The 23,795-nt window shown below is 40.4% G+C and overlaps 1 protein-coding gene across 5 annotated transcripts in view; it reads left to right on the top strand.

The window, feature by feature from the left end:
* The first annotated feature begins 123 nt into the window (after positions 1-123).
* Positions 124-23,795, top strand: part of fat3a (FAT atypical cadherin 3a) — a 131,613-nt gene continuing 107,941 nt past the window's right edge. For all 5 annotated transcript variants that reach the window (XM_017432164.3, XM_017432162.3, XM_017432163.3 and 2 more), the window contains exon 1: positions 124-430. The gene's annotated coding sequence lies outside the window, so the exon portion shown is untranslated. The remainder of the gene's footprint in view (positions 431-23,795) is intronic.

The raw sequence follows: 23,795 nt of genomic DNA, 5'->3' as shown, positions 1-23,795 counted from the left end.
TCGTGACGCCCTGCGTCCACGCGCCCCCCGCGGACACGGGCCCCCCCCCCCCCTGCCCTCCTCCCCGCCCCCCCGGGTAGGGCACCCTTCGGCTCCCACTCTGCCCGCCCCTGCTGCCCGAACCCGACACTAAAAACCAGCCGCTTCAGCTCCGTTTCAACTAAACCTGTGGTTCCGACCGTCAGGGTGACACGCAGGTAATCCGCTGACAAAATACGCACGTGCGCGAACGAGCGCCGGGCGCGTGCACGCACGGACACACGAGGCTGCGCTGTTGCCCGCGCGCCTCTCCGAGCACCAGGCGGCCCTTCCAGGAGCACCAGCAGCCGCGGAGCGGAGGGAATCCAGCCGGGCTCCCGTCGGTTCTGGCCGAGCTGCGGACGGTACCGACCTCCATGGACCTCCCCACCGTGATTCTGGACACGAGCGGGTGAGTTGGGCGGACCGAGCCGCAGAAATCTGACTGCAGAGTGAGAGGTGTGTCTACATGCAGCGGACAGGCTTTCTATTGTCAGGGAGATGTTATTTTTTTATTTTTTATTTTATCAGAACCGAACCTGTATCTCAGTTCGGTCCCGCTGCAGCTGGGCGTCTCTCTGTGTAGAGAAGTGATGATAAACAGCGCTGCGGGTTCGGCTGGACCCAGCCGGGTCTGATAGCAGCGTGGATGTCTTCAGTCCTGAGGAGACACTGGTTTGTAGTCCATGTGCAGGACGGGAGGTTCGGTTCGGGCTCGTTTATCGATCATGAATCGGATACGGCATCGTAATGATCTGCTTCGGAACGAGAAGCTGAGAGAGGCAGGCCTTCCTCCACCACAAACCCGAACCCAGATGTGTTCAGACTGAGGAGGTCCTGCTGTCAGATGAAGGTCCGAACCCCTCAGACCTCTGCAGAAACCATCGGCATGCTGGAGACATGTGGACCAGCAGAACCACAACTGAGCTCATCTCACCTTTCAGCGGGCTGGCTGCCAGCCAAACAGGCAGGCATCTGACTTCTGGTTCTGGTTCTGGTTCTGGTGCCAAACACCTCATTTTCCCTCAACATATACTGCACACACTGTTGGTACTCAGTATTAGCCCTTCTTTCAGCTTAAAAACACATCTTCCTTTTTGTCTTTGTTTCAGTTGGAAGTACTTTTTGATCAGAGTGGTGAATTATGTAAGAAAACAAACAAAACTGGAGAAATTCTGTTTTCTGTGAAAACACTGTGTGAACGCTGAGAGCTGTGTGAACTGATATCATTTGCTGAAAAAGCCGAAACAGAGCTGTTGAAGCTAAAACATGTAGAACATTCAGCAAAATATTAGTGAAAAGCCAAAGGCAGAAAAATGATAGCTGAAAGTAACAAAAGATAGCTAAAAGCTAAATATAGTAAAATGCAAATTTAAAGCCAAAAGTAGCAAAATGCTAGCTAAAAGATAAAACTAACAAAAGCTAGTTAAATGTAGAAAAACACATATACAAAGTCAAAGGTAGCTAATGAAAAAGCTAAATATGCTAAAACAGTAGCTTAAAGCTAAAAGAAGCAAGCGCTTAGTAAAAAGTCCAAAAAGTTAGCTAAAAAAAGCAAAATGCTAGCTTAAAGTTAAAGTTGGCAAAACACTTGTTAAAACTGTCAGAATTCTGGCTAAAAGTAGCAAAAATGCTAGCTAAATGTAGCAAAAAGCTTGCTAAAACCAAAAAGGAACAAAATGGTAGCTAAAAGTAGAAAAATGCTAGCTAGTAGCTAAAAATATAAAACATACTAGCTAAAAACTAAAGGTACCAAACATGCCAAAGGCTAACTAAAAGCTGAAAGTAGTAAAATGCTAGCTAAAAGTAGGACAAAACAAGCTAAAAGCAAAATTTAGCAAAAAGGCTAGCTAAAAGTAGCAAAATGGTATGGAGAAGTCAAGGGTAATGACAGGCTCACTCAAAACAGCAAAATGTTAGCTAAAACTAGCTAAAATGAGCATAAGGAGCAAAACTCAGACAAGACAAAAATAGAACAAGTATGCTGCAGCAGATTCCAAAAATATAATCGAATCCATGGCATTGTATCCAGATATGTATCATATGAGCCACACACCAGAGTTGCACGACCCCAGTGTTTACATTCAGCCTCGAACTCCGCTGAATTCCCATCTGGCATGTAGTGCAAAACCAGGCCATTTTAAAAGAGTCAGATTTACATTCAAAAGAAAAAAAGAGTAAAAATGATTTTTCATGCCTAACCGAGCGGTAGCTGCACCACATTAATTTTATGATGTAATCAGCCGATACTTGTGCTTTATTGATGTGGCTGTATTCAAGATGAGGTTAATAATGTAATATATTTGCCGGCTGTTTTTCTCCTATGTTTCCTCTGAGCTCTGTGATTCTGACTGGTGTTCTGAAGCTCCACCAGTTTTACTTGAACGCACCAAGAACCAGAGTCTGAAATCCTGGGTTGACTTTCTGAGTAGCAGCTTTGTATTAGCACCAAGCCTGATCACTGTCATGGCTTGCCTCCAAAGGTGACGGGGTAATAATGCTTTTGCCTGTGTGCGTTTGTTTGTTAGCAAAACATTTCATGAACCACTAGACAGATTTTATTGAAACTCTCAGAACGTAATCACTGGATGTCCATCTACAACCGAATAACTTTTTCAGTCATTCTGATTCTAGATGGCACTTACAGCAAAGCAATCTTAGCAAATATGAAAATGGCTATAAGTCAGTCAATTTTACAGATACTGAGCTAAAACAGTGGCTAAGACTGATCACTATTACGTGCTATGTGCGCTATTACATCTCACAAGATCTCGTTATAGGCCATGAGATTATGCATAGCGCCATTTACAGGGTTTTTCAAAGGGTAATTTCTCAGCATAAAATAAACCTAGTATAGACCTCTGGCATTATAGGTGGTGATCAATATGCATTCATCCATGGAAAGCTAGGTCTGTAATTAGTATTAGTTAATCCAGACCTACTAAAGAAACCTGGGATATGTTGAACCTGATACAGGTTCCTGCAGTTTTCTATTGTTTTAAACAAGATTTATTCTGTTATTTTGCAATTCTCTTTAAGTTGTGAAAAATTAGAAAACCTTTACATTTTTTCAACGCATTTTATTTGTGGATGTTTTACAGTTTCTGGCCTAGAGATAATGTTAGGTTTGATTTGGATTTTTAGGATGAATCCATCAAAACTGAAAATGGCATCTGTTTTTACTAATCAGAGGACAATGCCATTCTGTTTGTATTTCCTGAATGTTTTGCGTTTTATTTTATTTGTCTTACAATTGTTTTTTTAAGTGAGTAAATCTCAAAGTTGTATTGCTTCAGTAATAAACCCAGAACAGACACAAACAAAAGTTGAACAAGTTTATTATAGGTTTGGCTCACCAACTTCAGCCATCAAACCCTTAGAGAAGAGAGGTGTTATTACCAGCGGTGTCAGATTGAACAATCAATATTACAGATACAGATTTGTTAGGTAGATGGTCTGTAGGACTGCAGATCAATGGAGAGGAGGTGGAGCAAGATACAGACTTCAAGTTCCTTAGACTTCACGTCTCAGAGGACCTAAACTGGACGATGTGAACACCATCCCACATCATCAAAAAAGCCCAGCAGCATCTCTACTTTCTGAGAACGCTGAGGAGGAATAAACTTCCCCCACCTCTGCTGAAGAACTCCTGCATCATAAGGGTCTTTCACAGGACACCTCATTCTGGGACTTTTACACCTTCTGGACACCTCAGTCTGGGACTTCTGAGTTCTGCTCCACGCCTCCTTTAGTTCTTCACTGCTCAGTTCATTTCTGAAAGCTCACATTTGTGCGGGGCGTGGTCGGCTCCATCAGTGAGCTTTGAACAGCTAAAGGGAGCTTAAAGATGGACTGGTCTGTGCAGCCCAAACTGTTTTATTAAAGAACCCAAAGACAATACGCTGACATGTGGATGCACAGGTTTAGACTTCTGGCCCCCTTGAGATAATTAAGACCTTTATGGTCGGTCTATGCTACGGATGGATGTTCAGCTCTCTGCAGTCGGTAGCGCCACTCCTCTAGTGCCAACTTGATCGCCAGCAATTGGTTTCTCAGCTGAAGATAGCTGTCAAGAATGGAAAGCACATGGATGCAGGCTGGATTCAGTGAGACTTGCATTGAGAGATCAGAGGCATCTATCTTGACTATGAACTGTAGTATGAGGTCAGAAAGCCTGAGGACAGCAGCAGAAGTAAAGAGTTCATTGAGACTTTCCAATGAATCATTCCAACAGAGGGGGGCTTTAGAAGAGGTAAGCTGGTGAAGGCGAGCAGCTACAGAGCTGTAATTTGATCTGAATCTGTGATCAAAACTTGCAAAGCCTAAGAACCTCTGCAGCTGGTTCCAGCCCTCTGGGGCTAACCACTCATGAACAACGAAAACCTTTTCAGAATCCATTTCAGTTTCTAGAGAAAAGGCTAAAACTAAGGAATGAAACCTCTGACTGAGGAAGTTCTGCCTTGACAAAAAGATGGTTTGCAGCAGATGGAGAAGGACAGAGCAAACATGTTGCAAACACCTTGTCTCCTTAAGGTTCTGGGGGGGAAATGAGAATGTCAGAAGGTCAGAAGATGTCCGTCAGTCGCAAAAACCTCTTGGCAGATCTACAGTTAACTGTCTGACATGCAATCTGGTGGCATTGTTTACAGCCATAAACTCTGCATTGGCTCCTGAATCAACAAAAACCCTCAGAATAAAAATACTGCCAAGAATGCAAAACTGAAACAGGCAAACAATCCAATTTCATAATCCAGGCAAGTATCCAGTATTACATATCCAAAGTCCATGATCCAAACCATCAGGTCAGTAGTAATCCAGAATCTCAAAGTCCAAGAAACAAACAAAAACACAAAAAGAATCAACATCCAAGTTCTAAGAGGAGCAAGCTGTGGCCCGCTTCTCTCTTCAAGGTAAGGAGAGAGAAGATCGGTCAGTATCTCAGGGGCATATAACAGGATGATACAAGGCTGGGACATAGTGACAAAGTGGCAACAATGATCTGAGAAAACAGGTGAGCGTAAACAGAGACAGAAACAAGTAAATCAGGTCAGAGTGTCAACACAAAAGGCTTGAAAAAATGAGGAGCAGGCTCAAACTATAAAAAGAAAAAAGAGTGGCTTTGCTACATTTGTGAAACCAGGGAAAAATAAGGATAAAATGAATGATAATAGATGACAAGCAAAAGAAGCAAAAAAAAAGTCAGTAACGATCCTTCAATCAGACCAACACAGTAAAGATGGAACAAAAGAAAATGAGTAAGAGGTAAATTGGAAATTTTCTGCAGCAATGTTGAAGTAGGTCCCAATGCAGCTAGTGCCTGAAACTCCAACATCCACCAACTTTCTTCTCTAAAGTCTAATAGTAACTTGGGGCTTCCTTTTGTAAAAATCTAAGCTGACAAAATGCTTTCATAATTGAGAGAAAATTAAGTGAATTTTCTGTTGGAGTGTGACTGCATCTTGAGCAGACAACCTTTGAAAATCACAGCTTATTTTAGATCAGGCACTTTATTTTGTTGCTCACCTTTGTACACACTGAACCTGCCTGAGCCCACTTTGGCAGCCGCCCCCATGTTCGTAATTTAATTAACTGGACTACGCCTAAGAAAAGCAGATTGGCAAATTTGAACCAGTTTGTCAATAATTATTTATCATCGGTGTGGTATTTAGAATTGGACCTTAGCCTTGGATGTTTTCTATCAGAGAAGAACTTCCTGAAGGTGTATATACAACTCTAGTGCTCTTGAGTCAGGTTGGAGACACCCACAGCAAAATTCGGATGAGTGCAAGACAGCCACAGCGACACTATTTTGAGAGAACATTTGTCTTTTTGAACATGTTCAAAACTCAAGGGACAACATTATCACCCTCTGCAACTCATGCAAGGAAATGGAGAAACACCACAAATTTAGAGACTCCCTTATGAGTGCCATTTGCTGACTAGTCTCCAACAGTCACAGCCAGTGAGATAAAAGATTAAATATATCAAATTGTCGGTTCAGTCATGTAAACGTTAAACTTTGTATGATGTTTCTGCTGTGAAGTCTGTCTGAGCTACAGAGCTCCAAAGAGGACTGGCTTTACTCACTCGCTTCAACTAAATCCCATTAGTTGAACCAAGTGAACCTATTTTTTTTTTTTTTTTTGCAAAATGTTTCTATACTGCTACCAAAAATCAAAGCACACTATTTCTGATTGAAACATAAGTTTGATGTAATTCTTGTATTTGTTTTTCTAAAACTGGGGGAGTAGATAAAAACTAAAAATGCCAACGTTTTATTCTTCTGTAACTGGTATTCTTCAGTTTTTGAGGAAATAGTAACAAGTTGCTTCAACGCTTATGTTTTGGCACCTTTAATAAATGTCATCTGTTGGTCTTTAACACGTCAGACAATAACTATAACCTAACTTTGTTAATGAAAATAAAACTTATTAACAATAAATTAACAAGTTGCTGTAAAAGGAGAGCAACAGTAGACTCATGTTATTCCATTGCTGCTTTGACTTTATGTCCTGTTTATGATTTTGCCCTGAATTATTAAGACTAAATTCTGAGTCAGTGTGGGTTGTTTACGTAATTGTGCCCACCCCCCCCCCCACCCCTGTGGACCTGTGTTCTGGACCAGTAAAGAGCTAGTGCTACTATAAGACTTGTTTTTCAATCCTTGGGTCACTAGTTTGGCAATTTTTAAGTTTGTGCAGTAGCTGTGTGTGAACTATCATCTGAACCTCTGTGGTTTGAAACAGTTGGTGTTTTATGTTTGGGTCACTCTTATCCAACATTTGCATTCCTGTCTGAATTAGTGGCAACTTGACAGAGCTTGGTGATGCAGGCATTTCAACATGGTGTCAGAGTAATAGTTCAGAGCTTTGCTAGCCTCCTGCCTCCACCTCGTCACTAACCTAATGGAGGCAGGCAGTGTTGGAGCTGCAGAAACATGCTGAGGAAATGTGGTTGTGGTCAGTTGTTGTCCAGGAGTTCTCAGTATTGGTTTACAGAAGGTGCAGTGTTTTATGGTCTTGTGTGGTGCAGTCATCCCAGTGATGAAAAGCTTAGTGGTTGGAGTCTTGATTGACGTGACTGAAATTAAAAATCAACTAAAGACGCCCCTGGGTATTTGGGGTGGACTTTATCAGAAATAGTGTACATTACATTATATTTAACTGCTTTATCAACATATACCTGTGTGACAGAGAACTCTTTGGCAAATAATATGAATGAACTCATAAAGTAAAAGCTTTGACAGATTGAGCCAGAGTGTGGCTGTGCTGGACATCTGTGTCTAATGTCTTTTCACTATGTCCTGCTCTCCTTAAACCCAGAAACTTTTATTAGCTCATTCAATATGTTACCTAGGCGTCTGCGCTGTCAGTGTAGCAGATTATTCCTGGCTGTGGATCCGTGGTTAGAGTGGTCATCCTTCAACAAGAGAGTTGGAGGTTTGATTCCTGGCAGCAGTCACATGTTGAAGTGTCCCAAGACACTGAACCACTCACTGCCTTCAGTGCGCCCCATCAGTGTATGAGTGGAGTTTAAATAGAATGATTTATTCAGATTAGCTTTGTAGAGATGTGGTGGTCAGTGCTGCAGTCTTGTAACCCTGAGGTTGGAGGTACAAGCCCAGGTTGTGGCAGAAGGGGCATCCAGCACAAAACAATTACCAAACTGTTCACGCAAATTCACCTCTGAAGAAGGGAGAAGCCAAAAGAACTGTAGTAGAGTGCTGTGTGGGTAAATGAGGGCAGATTGTGTTGTAAAGCACTTTGAGTAGCCTGATTGGCTAGAAAGGAACTATATAAGTACAGACCATTTACTATTTATTATGATTGGTGTTCTGTATATCAAAGAAACTTTACTTTTACGGTAATATCAGTCATGCTAAGATTCAGCCTTTAAGCCCACTTTAGCCTTTAATTATGATATGATTTGATTTAACCCTCTTAAGGCAGACGTTGCAGATTTGCAACAGAAATTGCTACTAACCTAATTACTCCACATTCTTATTTTATGAGCCTTATTTTACTCAGATGATAATTTCCCCAAATATCTGATTTTTCCTGTTAGTAAAACTTAATTTGAGCCTGAGAGGGTTAATATTAGTTTGACATATTTCAACACAATTTAATACAAAACAACAACCCAAAGGAATCCTTCTTTGTCAGCTACTGAGACTAAAGTTTTACTAAATGAAAGTGCTAAAGACTTTTAGTGTTTGGTGCTGATTATACCAATGATCAATGGTCCATTAGAAGTATGGTCAGCTTAGCTGCCATACAGAATGATGGCTTTTGAGAAAAGCAGTAAATTTTAGCGCTCTTGTTTATTTCTCAGATAATATTTCACACCAGTCTTTGACAACAAAAACTCATGAGTCATCAGACGGTTTGGTTTCTGTGCTGGGGGATTATATTAATGACACAAGTGTGTACAGATGTGGGCTGATGAACATGCTGTCTTTTAGCAAATTGTCTTATGAACCATTGAACGGATTTTAATGAAACTGTCTAAAACTAATCATTGTATATACATCTACAACTAATTAACTTTTGGAGTCAGCCTAATTCAAGATAGCCGACACAGCTAAGCCACCTTAGCTAACACAAAAATAACTGTAACTCAGCCAGTTTTACAGATGTTGAGCTAAAATTTGCTGTTGTAGTATCTGAGATACTCTGAGCACAAACACATCAGGTGACATTGCACATGACAGTTTTTTTTTTTAAGATTTGACAAAATCATCTACAAATGTCATTTCTCAATATAAGAACATTTTAGTCTAAAACTCTGGCATGAAAGGAAGCGGGCGGTACTTGGTTTGGGATGGCAGAGTTCTAAAGTAGAGGATTAAACCATCAGCAGCATCTCCAGTCCATCACAGGAACACATCCATCCATCCATCCATCCATCCATCCATCCATCCATCCATCCATCCATCCATCCATCCATCTATCCATCCATTTTCTTTACCCACTTCTCCATTCCGGGTCACAAGGAGCTGGTGCCTATCTCCAGCAGTCACTGAGTGAGAGGCTGGGGACACCCTGGACAGGTCTACAGTCCATCACAGGGACACATAGAGACAAACGAGACAAACAACCATTTACACTCTCACTCACACCTAGGGACAATTTAGAGTTACCAATGAACCTAACATCCATGTTTTTGGTCTGGTTGAGGAAACCCGGAGTAAACCCACACATTCACGGAGAGAACATGTAAACTCCTCACAGAAAGGCTGGAAAGCCAACCTTTGACCTTCTTGCCGTGAGGCGATAGCTCTAACCACTTCTCCACTGCGCCACCCTTGATGTCTGCTAGGTATGAGGAAATCTCTCTTATTTGAATGAAGTTCTCCAGCCTTTTCTAAATTCCTCTGTACTGTGAGAATCAGTGTTGAACTTGTCTCTGATTGGCTCTAGGATTGCTCTGACAGTGCCTACTTTATTGTGTAATATAGTTTTCTCCTGATAGATTTCTCAGCCTTGTGGTTTGACCTGTCTGAGGTTGTATTTGTGGATTCTCACTGCATGACTGCACAGAACACGCATGTGGTTTCGCAGAGGAGCTGCTGTATGAACGCCTGTAGTGGATGAACTCTTTCCTGAGCACTTTGATTCTTACACAATAGTGAAGGGGGTAGAGGGACACCCTCCCCTGTTTTTTCTTGATCGTAGGGATTCCCAGGGAATTGTGTGCATCTTTGTGCCAAATGCCAGGTTCCTGGAAGCTCCTCCCTTCTTTTCACTCTCTATGTGTGTAACATAAAGAGAGGGTGGGAATGAGATTGGGGGAGGGTGGATTTCTGTGGATTTCCTTCAACATTAAGGCTCTCATGTTGCATGTTGGTGTGTTCAGGGGCTCGGTGGCTGCTGTTTGTGCTGGACTGGTGCATTAATGTGAGAGCAGGAAGGCTATTGTTCTGTTGAATGGTTGTATAAGCCCAGATGCCCAAAGCTGTATTGTCTGTTTTTTCTTTCTTTATCTGAGTGCTGTCACTTTCCTGCTTTCTGCTCCCTGATGGGATAGTTTCCCATCAATACATTATGTCCATATCCATTGTATTTTGAGACATTAGCCTGAGAGTGAACTACTATCTATCATCGTAATTATTATTTTACTAATAAAGTAATTAGATTTTTTTGTAAAATGCTGGTGGAAGATGTTTCATTAAAGCAGTAGCAATCTGCCTTTCATTATACATAGTTTTTTTTGTATATTTTATTCGTTTGAAATGTAGATTAAAACAAGGTTACACTGGCGTGGTTGCTGTCATTTCTTTTCTTTGTTCCTCTCATCATGATAACATTTGCTACGATGAGTAAACATGCTGCCAGGAGATGTGTTTACATGCAGGAGAAGCTGTTTGACCTTTCCCACAGTAACACCTGATAATAAAACCTCAAGTCTAAGGCAGTGAAGAAGAAGAGATGTGGCTGATGTTGGACTCAAGTAAACCAAAGTACAAGGTGAACTTTGAAGCATTTCATCTTACCATTATTGTGAGTCATGTCAAATTGGTGTTTTTTTATGGCCTAAATGACACAGGGTGAGGAGCATTTCACTTCGAACTTACGGAATAATAACAAAGGTAACCTAGCAGTGACCCAACAATAACTCTGCTACGCTGTGCTAACACTCTGTCCACTCTGTGGCATACTTGTTGTGCTTTTATATGTATTAGGTGTTGTCTAGAGGTCGACCGAGTTTTTCTATGGCCTATAGCAAAATGAACTTTACAAATCAAAGCAGCCGATGGCTGATATACAACTTGTTTTCTTTACTTTTGACCAATAAGTATTTTTCATTTAACAAAATATAACACTTACACTTGTACACTTAAAAATAACATATAAAAAGCATTCTTGCCTAAAAAACTAAATTGTGGGCTACAGTAAGCTGGCTGTAGCAGCTGCTGCTGCATCTTCATTCTTTAACTTGCACAGACATGGCTGATTGCGCACATGTTTTAAAAGTGGTCAATATCAACCGATTTAACTCAATTGACTGATGGGTCTATCTCTAGGGCTGTCCTTGCTCGTCTTTCTTATCCATCTCATTGGAGCTGTTCACCAGTGGAGTATTCCTTTGTGCTCTTAGCAAAATATTACATAAATCTAACGTTGTTCATGATGTTGTGGTTGCTGCTGCGTACATCTGTGTTGTTAGAGTACATGTGATGTTGTAGGAGTATCAGTAACATCTATATAGTGTTTTCCATACTGAGCATTCTGCTGATGGTGTGATTGACTTGCCTTTGTCTGTGCACTTTTGCCCATTGGTACAATGCACAAGTCTTACCTGTTGTGATGTTTAGTTTTGAACGAATAACAATGAATGCAACATAGGCCTCTCCTTTATACCCAACTTGTGAACACCACAGATACACTGCAGCAATGTCACAAGGAAGAACAAAGTGGAGCACCAACAAACATGAGATGAGGACACCATAACAACAAAGCATATGCCATGCTAAAACCATAGTACAGTATAACTCTCCCACCCTTTAATCCAATACATACACAGATAGATAGATAGATAGATACATACATACATACATACATACATACATACATACATACATACATACATACATACATACATACATACATACATACATACATACATACATACATACATACATACATACATACATACATGTATGGATGTTTCTTCACTCCTACTTTCTCTCCTGTCATCACCATCATCTAAACCAGGTGTGGGCGTCAAGGCCAGTGAGAGTCTGTTGGATTTGCCATATATATTAGCAGCAGAACATGAATGCATGGTACCTGAAATATAAAAAAACATGATTTTATGTAGTCCAAGTACTCCTTTGCAATATTGATATTGCACACATTGATATTGCAATGCGGGGCCGCAGTAGTTCGGTGGTCAGTGCTGCGTCCTTGTAATCCTGAGGCTGTGGGTTCAGCACTGGTGACAGGAAGGGCATCTGGCTTTGAACAATTACCAAATATTTTGTGCTTGCTGTGGGGATCCGTGCGGAAGGGAGCAGCAGAAAGAAAAACAACTGATATTGTGACAAAAATGTAGGCAAGCCATTTCTTTGTGCACACGCTGATGTCCATATTTCAGCAGTCCACTAGGGGATCTACAGTCTTCACTAAAGCCAAAGGTGGTAGAAATGTACTGAGGGGACTGGCAGACCTTGGTGGACAGGTAAAGGTGAGAACATTTACATTACAGGTAGAGTGGACGAACGTTTTCTGGCCTTAAATTGCCCTCAGGTGGATCTTTTTAAATTATTATGCTGACTAATTATTCAGGGATGAATATGTACATATTCACGCAACACTTTTGAGTTTTGATTTTGTTGAATTTTTTTTATTATTATTTTTTTTTATTTGGAAATTATTTTAAAGGGAAGACTATTTTTTTCCATTTCACTTATTGTTTTCACATTGTTTTCACATTTTGTGTGGATCGTTAGGATTTGTTAGAAATAGAGAGAGCACAGGAATCAGAAAGATGAAGCCACAAAGGACGAGCTGGCTGCAGTACAATTTTTATGTCCCTCCATGTAAATAAATGGGACATTTTCCTGACAAAAATAAAAAAAAAACACTGAAGATAATTTTTTTTTTAGATGTTTGTTGATTCAGATAGTTCTTATCTTACTGCTGAAAGTCCATACATGCAGTTTTTCCCCAAATCAGGGGTATATCAGGGGTAAGCAAAAAACTTAACAGGCTTCTGGAGAACATGAAGAGGTAATTTAACTACTGAATCAGGTGTGTTGGAGCAGGGAAACAAGTAAAACATGCAGGATAGTGGCTCTCCAGGGCCAGGATTGCCTACCCCTGCCCTATATGTTTAATCTGAATTAGTTATTTGAGACCTATTGAAACGTGTCTTGTTACACAGTGATTGACATCCACAGTGAGTTGAGAGGCTGTGTAGGCAGGACCTTCCTATTGAGGGTACAGCCCAACATCCCTAGTGTGCAGGCCCAAATAAATTGTCCAAATAAACCCAAATAAATTGTCATTTTGGCTCAGAAGAGTAAGGAGACCCTTCATCTATGTTAATGTCAGTGGTGTAGATCTATTACTTATATTCAAATTAAAAATTAGTTTAAATTCCAGGTTGTAAAGCAAGGGAATGAATACTTTTACAACCCACTATATATAATGGTTGTTGTCCAAATAATTAAAGCTATAAGTAGCTCAACTTTACCATGTGCTTAAAATAACTTTGTGCATACACACACAATTTCCTCTTCTCTAACCCTTTTCACATATTTGCATTGGCGTTGAGTAAAAAGACGTCCTTGATAAGCCTCCGTTATTTCTCTTCTGTAATTTAGCCCGAGGCAGCGCAGCGTCATGCTTACACACAACAGTCCAGCTTTAGAAAATCAGCTGAGTGACAGCGGTGTCTTTGATAAGAGAGGTGCTGCACGTGCCACTCCACTCCACCTCATAACACCAGCTCAGCTCGGGCAGGGTGTTGGATCAACTTCTACCCCTCCTTCTACCTCACATGAAGCCAATGTGTAACAAAGACACATGCAGCACGGTTTGAAAATGTTGTGTGAAAAGGCCTTCACACACACACACACACACATGCAAAGCACTGGCTCATCCCTGTGCATTTATATTGAAATGTGAGTGTTTGACCCCCGAAGTTCCCCCTCCAGTGGCCTTTCTGCACCTCTGGGTTTGGCTGAATAGGTTCATCAGACTGGAAGCAGTTTGTTCACATCCCACTGCTCTCATTAACATTTCACCCCCCCTCTCTCCTCCTCATTCCCGCTCTTTTTAAAGCAATTACACACACACACACACACACACATTCACCCATTTACAGCATCCGGGTAACGAGGGCTGTCGGACAAACAGTTTCAACAAAGCTGCAGAGTTTCTGCAAATCACTTCTACAAATCTTTTCTTCCAACTAGTCAAAGTATTTTATACACTAATTAACATACTAATTACAGCAGATATTAAAAAGGTTTTAGAATATCCCTGCAAACTTGTGGTGCTTTTTAGTGCATGATATCAACACCATCTTGAATTGTGTTGACAGAAAAGATTAATCAGTTGTAAATGTACATCCTGTGATTACTTTCTGAGAGTTTCATTAAAATCCAAGTGGAAAGACAGAAGCCTGCCTACAGCAGTGGGAAACAAGCATCGAACAAACAGTTGTGGGAAAAACAATAAACTTTGTAAACTGGGAGCAACAGGGGAGTCTGATGGTCATTCATGTATACTTTCAGGTCGCTGCAGTGTATTATGTTAAAGATATTACAAGTTAAAACACCCTTATGTCTTGTTTTAAAGAGAAATCATAGCTGATGTAAAACGGAAGTCTGTGGGAGCTTATAAGTGCATTAAATCTATAGGTCCTACAGCATTGACAGACACATTGCAAAAAAACAAAACAAAATAACGCTAATATTTGCTTGTGTAACTCGTATTTGCTAGGATTTGGGTTTTGGTTTTTCTTGTTTCAGTTTGAGTTTATTGTTTATTTTATTCAATTAGTCTGGTCCTAGTTCAGTTCCTTGTGTCTTGTCATTATTCACCTCTCAGTCAGTCACTTGTTTCCCTGCCGCGCCCATCTCCACCTGCTCCTTGTTGTCACTCACCTGTGCCCACTTCATCTAATCACCCTCTGTCTTTAAAATCCGGTCATCTCCTCCACTTACTGGCTGGTTTGTTTGTCTACTTTCCCTGATGTCTGGTTCTGCTTGTCTCTTGCCCATGTCTGTTCAGTTTTTGTATTTAGTTTTCTTTTTGCTGCCACGTTAGCCTTTGTTTTTTGATTATCTTTTATTTTAATAAACTAGTTTTCCTTTTTATCATGAGTCGGCACTCTGGGTTTGCCTCCTTCTCCCCACACCATAACAGTATTGTAAAAAGTGGGAGTAGAAAGATTGCACATTGCAATCTTCCAAGAAACTTTCAGAAACTTTAGGGGAACGTTCCCTGAAGGTTGATGTTTGCTGGGGTTGAAGTAATAAATGTTGAAACACCACAAAGTTATAGGAGCAACTGAAGGATTCTCCATTGTTTCCTATGGGGAGGTTTTGGGTGTCAGTTTTGGCCACCATTGTAACTCCAAGCTCCACTGAAAGTAATATCACACATCTGACAGCCGAGCTGCTTGTCTTAATATATATTTTGTGTGGGCGTACTCTTCTGTGTGGACTGCAATAAAGTTGATTAAGATGAAAATATAAGGAAACCTCCTTAGAGCTGGAAAGTAGCATTGCTTTGGCAAGCACATACTTTAAGCTATTTTGACGGTTTATTTTGTGAATCTTTTATTTGCATCATTTTTAAATCCAGCATATAAATACTGTTTGAGACCAATTTTATACTTCTCAAAAACTGCTTAATGTGTATCTTTATGTTGTTTAACAAATAATATTCCAAATATTTGGACATTTGAAATACTGGCATTAGTTTGTGAGTACTTTAAATTTGTATTTATTAAGATAGGACAGTGAGTTTAGCCCGTTGAAGATGACAGTTTTGTCAGAGAGAGGAGCAATCCTACGGCGTCCTGCTGAGGAGGTAGTCAGCTGACCGGAGGGGACGAACAGAAAGTGGTTTGTAAAGAGATGGAAGCGTGGGAAAAGCTACTTCAGCATCAAACCACACAGACTGATGATACCATGGCTCTTTTCTGCCAGTGTCGGTTGGTTGAAAAATGTTTGCTTTTTTTGGCTGCAGTTACACACACAGCATGAAGTCAGAGGCTGTTGTGGTTTTGTTTTGACTGAAACCCGTCTCCATAGCAACACCTCTGAGTCAACAATCCAACTAGACAGGCTAACGTTTTTCGGTTTAGAAGGAGAAGCAGAAGTTCTTCTTGGACTGGTGTTGTGTGCACATCTTTCAGGTGTGTGGTGCAGTTCATGACTGATGGGATACATGGTGCTCTTTCATGGTCTTATATCAGTTGTGAGACTTTATAGCCACTCTGCTGTTGGCTGTTTATTATCACCCACTGGCCAAGGTGAAAGAGCAATGGTGTTTTTGACAGTGTCTCTGTGTTTGTGTGTGTTTGTTTGAAGGGTTACCAAAATATGTCATGGATCAGCGGATGGAATTAAGTTAAACTTTCAGAAAGCAATCAAGGGATGAACGTCTACATGAGGGTGGCGATTGGGCAAGGCCTCACCAAAAGGAGAAAACAAAGACATTTTTCTATCCAGTTCTTCACCCCATAACTGGGAGAAGTTTGTCCTGTCTGTGTCATTGTCTAATTAAGAACAAGTTTCCAGTTCACCCTAGATGCATTGACTTTAATGTAAAACAGTTTTATTTTTTTTAACTGTTAGGCCCTACAATGCGTTTTCTATTGGCCCTTTTCTACTAGTGCCTCTACAGCACAGCTCAACTTGGCTCAACTCTGTTCAACATGGTTCAGGTGGTTTTCCATCACACTGCAGTAACAGATCTAGTGGGTGGGTTCATCGTAAATATGGGCGGTCCCAGAGTCCAAAAACTGTCACCACACTCACACTTACCAGCTGGTGGCGGTAATGCTCCATTAAGCTAGCCACCATTAAACAGGAAGTAGAAAAGAAGACCCTGAAAAGATATGCAACACAGCGATGGAGGACATGAAAAAATACGTCCAGTCACCGTGGCAAATTTTTTAAAAATGGCAGGTCGGGTTGTTGTTAGAGAGTGGCCCTTGTGATGCAACCAGTGACTCCACCCCCTAACCAATCAGTGACCGACAGTCTTCTGACATTGCATTTTCAGGCCAGCACGGTACACTTGGAACCACAGCGAAGTACGCTTTAAAAAAAGAGGCTGGTTCCACGTATCCTTTCTAATGGAAAAGCCTTGGAACCATGGAGCTCCAAATTGAACCGCGCTGTAGAGGCGTTAGTGGAAAAGGGCCACATGAGTTACAGGAGGACGAGCCCCACCAGGGTTCTTTCATCATACATGTCTTGCAGTTTATCCCGGCTTATGAAGCTACATGAAGCTAGTGGTTATGGCTAACGCTCAGAGCAGTTTTACTGTTGTTGGGAGAATTTTTTCTTTTGTTTCTATGTTGAAGAAAAATGAAAACAAAACAGTTTAGACCTTCAAGAACAAGTCGGAACATTAAACTAGGTTCCCCTAAAGGAGGGAAGTTATATAGTGAAGGATTTTTGTGGAGATTACATGAACAGAAATCCTGGTTCTCATGTGAAGTAACCAGTGTTACAACAGCAGCAGGACAGGGTCCACCGACGTGGACGTGTTAACTTCAGCCTTCATCTGGTAGTGCATGTAGCAGATTATAAGAAGGGTGTACTTTTACTACTGTTTAAAGGAGCACCGGATCAGATTTATTAATCAATAACAGATTGAAATGTACTTATGGGAAAACATTAACGTTTAGATTACTTTCATTTATTCCGTTTTGTTATTGATCAGATCTGAACAGCTGAGGGCTGAATCTGTTCATTACAGGGAGCGTTCATCATCACTGTCACCATATTTGCCTTTTTAAGATTTTAATACAAAATTGAAATAAATTAAATAAACTCAACAATCAAACAATAAATCAATACAGCAAAAATAAAACAATACGTGAGAATTTCAGAATAATATTCAAGGTTTTAGCATCCAGTAATTATTAAATTACTGAATTAACTGAACCTCATTTAAACATTTATCAATCAATCAATCAATCAATCAATCAATCAATCAATCAATCAATCAATCAATCAATCAATCAATCAATCACCTTTTTATTAAAGACACACAAATAGGTCCATATAAAAAATAAAAAGAAAAGAAAAGAAAGTAAAGTAAAAGTAAAGAAAACATTTACAGATAAATGATTTATATTCACTTCACAATGATTTAACAGGAGAACGCTCTGGAGCAAGAACGAACCTTTATGATCTGAGGGAGGACTCTGAGGTGCCTTACTGTGGTACACCTGGGGTAGACCTTTCCTGAAAATGATGTTTCTGACTACTGGGCCTGTGGAACCTGAAAGTCAACCTGAGAGGATCACTTGAGGTCAGAGCTTGTCCTGAAGGTCATCCAGAAGAGTTAAGGTGACGGCTTCTGAGAGGTCTGAAGCTTTCAGCTGATGGAGTCGAGAGATGAAGGCATCTATGAGCGATCCTTTCACTGGACTTATCTCTAAAAGTTACAAATGGTTCTTGTTAGCTTTAGCTTTTCGACGCCTGAACTTCACAAAACAAATCTAGACAAAACGTACACTTTAAACTTGGTTAAAACTAAATATGTTGAGGAGAGACGAAAGGAAAGGGAACCAAGACGAAGATGAGCGAAAACTGGTGGAAGAGCCAAGGTCCCTCTAGTTTTATCAAAAGTGACGAGATTTCAACCTACCGTCAGCCCAACTCTGACAAGGTCAGGAACCAGAGTGTCTCATGAAGACCAACAACAACAAAATGTTGTGAACATCTTCTTTAAAAACCCTGAGTTACTTTCACTTCTAGCCTGTTGGATTTAGGACAGAACAACAAAAATATGAGCCTCAACAGGGTTTTCCACTGATAATTATCAGCTCATTGTCTGTCATCCTCTGTTTTGTTTGTACTTTTTTATATCCAGTCATGTAGGTGAAAAGGGTCCGTTTTCAACCGATTTCATAAACACCGTTTGAAACGTCGTTTATAAACTCTGACATCTTTTTAATCTCACCAGCTGGTGTTTATAGATCCTGCTTCAAATAGTGTAACTCCTGTTCACAGTTCTGTTTAGAAAAAATCAGAGATCAGAAACGCAGGCCGGCATTGTGAAGAGCATTCACAAACACAGATTGTTGTGTAAAACTGTTTATTAATCAGACTGGTGATTTTGTGACATCTGCTTTGGGAGCATTTAATTTCCTTATCTGTTCTCAATGTTTTTTTTTAGCTTACTGTTTTATATCTGTGATGTGATTTTTATTTTTAAGGTACCCTATGAACAAAGATTACTCATTATTTGCAAGAATCAAGGAACAAATCTTGCGTTCTGTTTAGATAAACGGACCACATCTGGGCTCCTCTTCTGAAACTCAGAATACAGCATAAGGACGATTAAATATCTACCAGATGGAATCATGTAGCTCTGAGTTGGCTTTTGGGCTGTGGGAAACCAAACCAGTTCCTAACTTTTTTTTAATGAACAAGCCAAAGCTAAACTGAAATCAAATCTTGAAATATTGACATTTCATGATTGTTAATTAGTCAAACACATCCACATAGCCTTGCAGGGACTCATTTTTTTCTGACCTAAAACTTAAATAAACTGCTTTTAGCATTTAAATTAAATTTCAGAAGTGGACGATTTGTGGGGCCGACTTGCCATCCTGGGTTCATGATGTGCGCTGTGCCCCGGCCAGCCAGGAACATCACTACTGTCTGGTTGTTCACTAGTGGTATTGGCAGAAGAAGCCTTTCTTGAACACAAAGAATTCTGGAAGACTTCGCGGGAGTAATGGATATACAACCATACCAGTATGAACCTGAACCGACGGCTGGATCTCCAGAATTAGATAAAAAATTCTTTAGATTCCGATTCTGATGATCACAAGGACAGTCATGGCTGACAAAATTACGTGCATAGTGATCGAGTTGGGAACATGGAACGATGAGAACCGATTACTCTCAGATCATTGTCATGACATCAGTACACAACACTGCAAATCAACATAAAGACGGCCGGTTCGAACAATTAATTGCAACCCGCTGAACCATGTCATCCACTCACTGATGAATTGCTGAATGCTTGTGAACCTCAGCGGCTCTGTGGACGTCACACATCAGGGGAGTCACGGAAAAAGCCAAAAACACCCAAGTGGTTTCTTCAATGTTTGGTATTAAAAAAAATATATATATATAATTTTAAACTTTTTTTTTTTTTGAAAATCCTACAAAAAGCATATTTTATGATTTTCTTTCAACTGATGTTGGCTTCAAAACACTTTTTAGTTTAGCTTTAAGTCAGTTCTAGCACCAGCCCCAGTCTAGCCCTGTGCATGCAAGCTCTTTAAAGGGATTGTCCAGTCATTATTGAGGCAACGTTCTGTCTAATAGTTATCAGTAGTTAGTACCCTTTAAGCCTTGACATCAGTCAGACAGCATGAAGAACAAAGAAAGAGGCTAAGGTCTTCATCCATACTAGGCTAATCACTAGCCAAATGAGGAAATTTTTATAGCATTTTTCAGGCTTTTAAAACAAAATTTCCTCTAAAACACGCTGGTGTGAAAAAACGCTACATTAGCTAATATTAAACCTCTACACTTTTACATGACATCATTCGTTTAGTTTGTCGCTGTTTTCTCAACTGAACAACATCCGTGTTACTATGTCATTAGACTGTGTTTATGCCGATGATGCTGGGGCTGCCGAATGTATCAGTCCACCTGATCAGCACATATAGCCAGTCCAAAGTTTACTGATCTCCCAGCAGACTGATACATTCAGCAGCCTCAGCAGCATCGGCATAAACACAGTTTATTCCTGACAGACATTCCTGCAGTAACATGGATGATGCTCGGATGAAAAAACAGTGACAAACGGTGTCATGTTAATGGTTAATTTCTTGCACTTGTATTGCGCTTTATCTAGTCCAAGGACCCCAAAGCGCTTCACACTACAATCAGTCATTCACCCATTCATCTACACATTCACACACTGATGGTGGTAAGCTACATTGTAGCCACAGCTGTCCTGGGGCAGGCTGACAGAAGAGAGGGTGCCATTTAATCACCAGTAGGCAAAGCAGGTGAAGTGTTCTGCCCAAGGACACAACAGCTGAGACAGAAGGCGATTCGGCAGCCCTCCGGTTACAGGACAAACCCCTACCACGCTGAGCCCCTGCCATCCACGTAAAAGTGTAGAGGATTTATATTAGCTGATGTAGCATTCTTTCACACCTGCATGTCACTTTTGACAGTCTTTTATAAGCCTAAAAAATAATAAAAAACCAGGTCCTATTTAAGCTAGCCAAGGGTTGCCAACTGTCCCTTAAAATACAGAATGAAGTCTAGTGAATTTATTTATAAAGTCCATTTAAAAACAACAGGCTGTAGCCAAAAAGCTGCACAACTACAATTATATAAAGGACAAAGGCAGAAACAACAATAACAATGATTTAAAATAAATTGTCAGTATTTGAAACAAAAAAGACTAATTGAACTGGTATGAGAAGCATTTTGTTCCATTTTTTCAAGAGTCAGAGCAAATAATACAGATGAAAAATATCACAGATATGACTAAGATAAAAACGCTCCTCTTCCTCATCGTTTATCTCTGCTGACTCTGCCTCTCATTGGTCGTGACTCGTGACAGCGTTGTGACAATGCATCTGACAACAGCGGGAGGTTAAAAGAAAAACAGAGCTTCAAAAATGCAGAAATAAATGGAAAATGTCTAGCTGAAGAGTGTGAAAGAAAATATCTTTTAGGCCCACTGTCTGTCATTGAGTATTTTCTATTAGTCACAGAGGAATTAGTGAGGTGAAAAGAAGCAGTGAAGGACAGAGAGATGGAGAGCTCTTGAAGTTCTTTATCTGGCAGATTTCTTCAGAGGTTGTTACGGTGTGTCTAAACAGCATTGGAAAAATTATGTTGAAAACCTAGCTTTGTAACTGCCAGTTATTTTAAAGTAACTGCAAGTTATTTTAAAAATCATGTCATTGTGAGAAGATATCCTGTGGCAGGGCTGAGGCTGAGGCTGAGGCAGTGCTCGCTGATGTCCCTCGCTCCAATGGCAGGGGACTTGGCGTTCAGTAAATAAAAAATGTGTTAAAAACCCACATCCATTTTCTCTACGAACTGATGCTTCGATCAAAGGCAGCCGCAAAATGTTTTCCTTGGCTGTACAGTTTTTCACTCCCAACTGCGGGGTGGTCAAGAAGGTGATTGATTCTCCTGGAAATCCAGATGAGCCCTGGATCATCTCTCAGTTGATGTGGAAAACATCATCGTTACGATTTACAGCTTCTTCTCTGCCTCTGCCAAGCAAAGAGAATCCGTGGAGGAGTACTTTGCCTTTTTTTTGTTGAGTTCTATGGAATCATACACCATGTGATAGCCAGATGGCTTTTACTCAGCCCCGCCATCACCTGACAGCTGCAAAACTGGACTCTGATAAGGTCATATTTCATCAGCACTGTGGATGATTGTCCAAGGTACTTGCAATCATTGTTCAGATTAAAAAGAAGGTTGCTGCTGAAGTTGAGGAGGCTGATTTTGTAGAGATTTACCTCCCCTTCTGTAATAATATCTTAACCTTCTTTGACGAGGTGGTCAAGAGGCTAGAACGGACCCAGAGGCTGGAGAGGGCCCTAAATCAGCTGACCTGTATACCAGTATGTATTATTTTCTCAGAAGATTATCTCAAAGAAGAGATGATGGATGGTGCGGATTATTAACAAAACAAATGCTCTCTATCTGATGTTAATGTTCCTGAACACCATCATCAGTTACGTCCAAAAGGGGTTCAGCTTTTCAGAGGACAGTTGGCTCTTTCACCTACAGTCCATATCGCTGAAATCTGTGAAGATCTCTTATGACGACATAAAAAAAAAAAAGATTGATCAGCTTCATCTGGTTGGCAGGCTCAACATTTCCATGAATGAGATCTGTGATGAGCGTGTTTCTGCCAGCAGCATCTGGAGCATCAGGACTGAGTATCCAAAGCAACAGCATACATAATTAATATGAACAGTAAAAGTCCAGTTCAATCAGAGTACTTTAAAATGTCTAGTTTGGTCGAAAGGTCCAGTTCAAATAGATTGTAGTTTAAAAGTCTAGGGCACGATAAACAGAGCAGTGTGGTTATCCTCCTCGAAGTAGTCCAGTCTTCCCTGGTCTAAAATACATCACTCTGACTTGACTTTGTTCAGGATATGATTGAAGCAGTTTTTACTTTTTACAGTAAATATGCTGCAAGTTGCTACAGCGAAAGTCTTCAGCTTAACTTTCAGTTGAATTAACTTTTAAGGACTCTCAGAAACATACCCTTTAGTGAAAAAACTAATTGATTTTTTTAGATTTATTGGTTAACCTAAATCCATTCCAGGACATCAACAGCTCAGTGATCATTATAGTATTTTTGTGGAAATATGAGAACTTCAGAGACATCCATTTTGTAACAATCGACTCACAAGGCTTTTAGCATAAAGTGTTCAGATATGAGCCTTTCTCTCTGAAAGGAAGATGATACCCAGCTGGGAATTTGTTAAAAGGTGCAAGTCTGAGAACGGTGAAATAAAGATTGAAATAACCAGATCTTATAAACCGGCAGTGTTTACGGCAGCATCCTTCTGTGAGGGATTTTGTGTAACGTTGGCTGGGAGACAAGTCGGGACAAATGATGCAGATGAGGGCAGCAGATTCCCAACTGAGAAAACAAACGGCAGCCCGCGCAGACCTGAAAAGTGTGGAAAAAAAAGAAAACAAGTAGAGAAAAAGATTTATGTTTCCACACTTAATGTCTTTCCTTAAGTAGAAGAATGTAATTTTCTAAAATTAAACAGCCCAAACAGAAGATAGCTTTTCAGATTTATTATATTCAAAATGTGGACATATGAGTACTGTGCCAAACCTTTACATCAGCCGTTACTTCGCTTCTAAAAATCTGCCTGTTTGGAAAGAAAATTAAAAGAGCGACTGAAAGTGGTTGCACATTGTTATAGTCTTAGTGTTTATTTACATTATAAGATACCATGTGAACTTCACAAAACTTAAATATGTGCTGTAGAAATGCAAATTATTTGCAATGTTGCACACTCTGATGAGCTACATGTTACCCCAGCCATAAAGCATA

The sequence above is a fragment of the Kryptolebias marmoratus genome, linkage group LG2, assembly GCF_001649575.2.
Source record: "Kryptolebias marmoratus isolate JLee-2015 linkage group LG2, ASM164957v2, whole genome shotgun sequence".
Taxonomy (NCBI): Eukaryota; Metazoa; Chordata; class Actinopteri; order Cyprinodontiformes; family Rivulidae; genus Kryptolebias; species Kryptolebias marmoratus.
The sequence above is the reverse complement of the archived record's forward strand: the minus strand, read 5'-3'. Positions and strand labels throughout refer to the sequence as shown.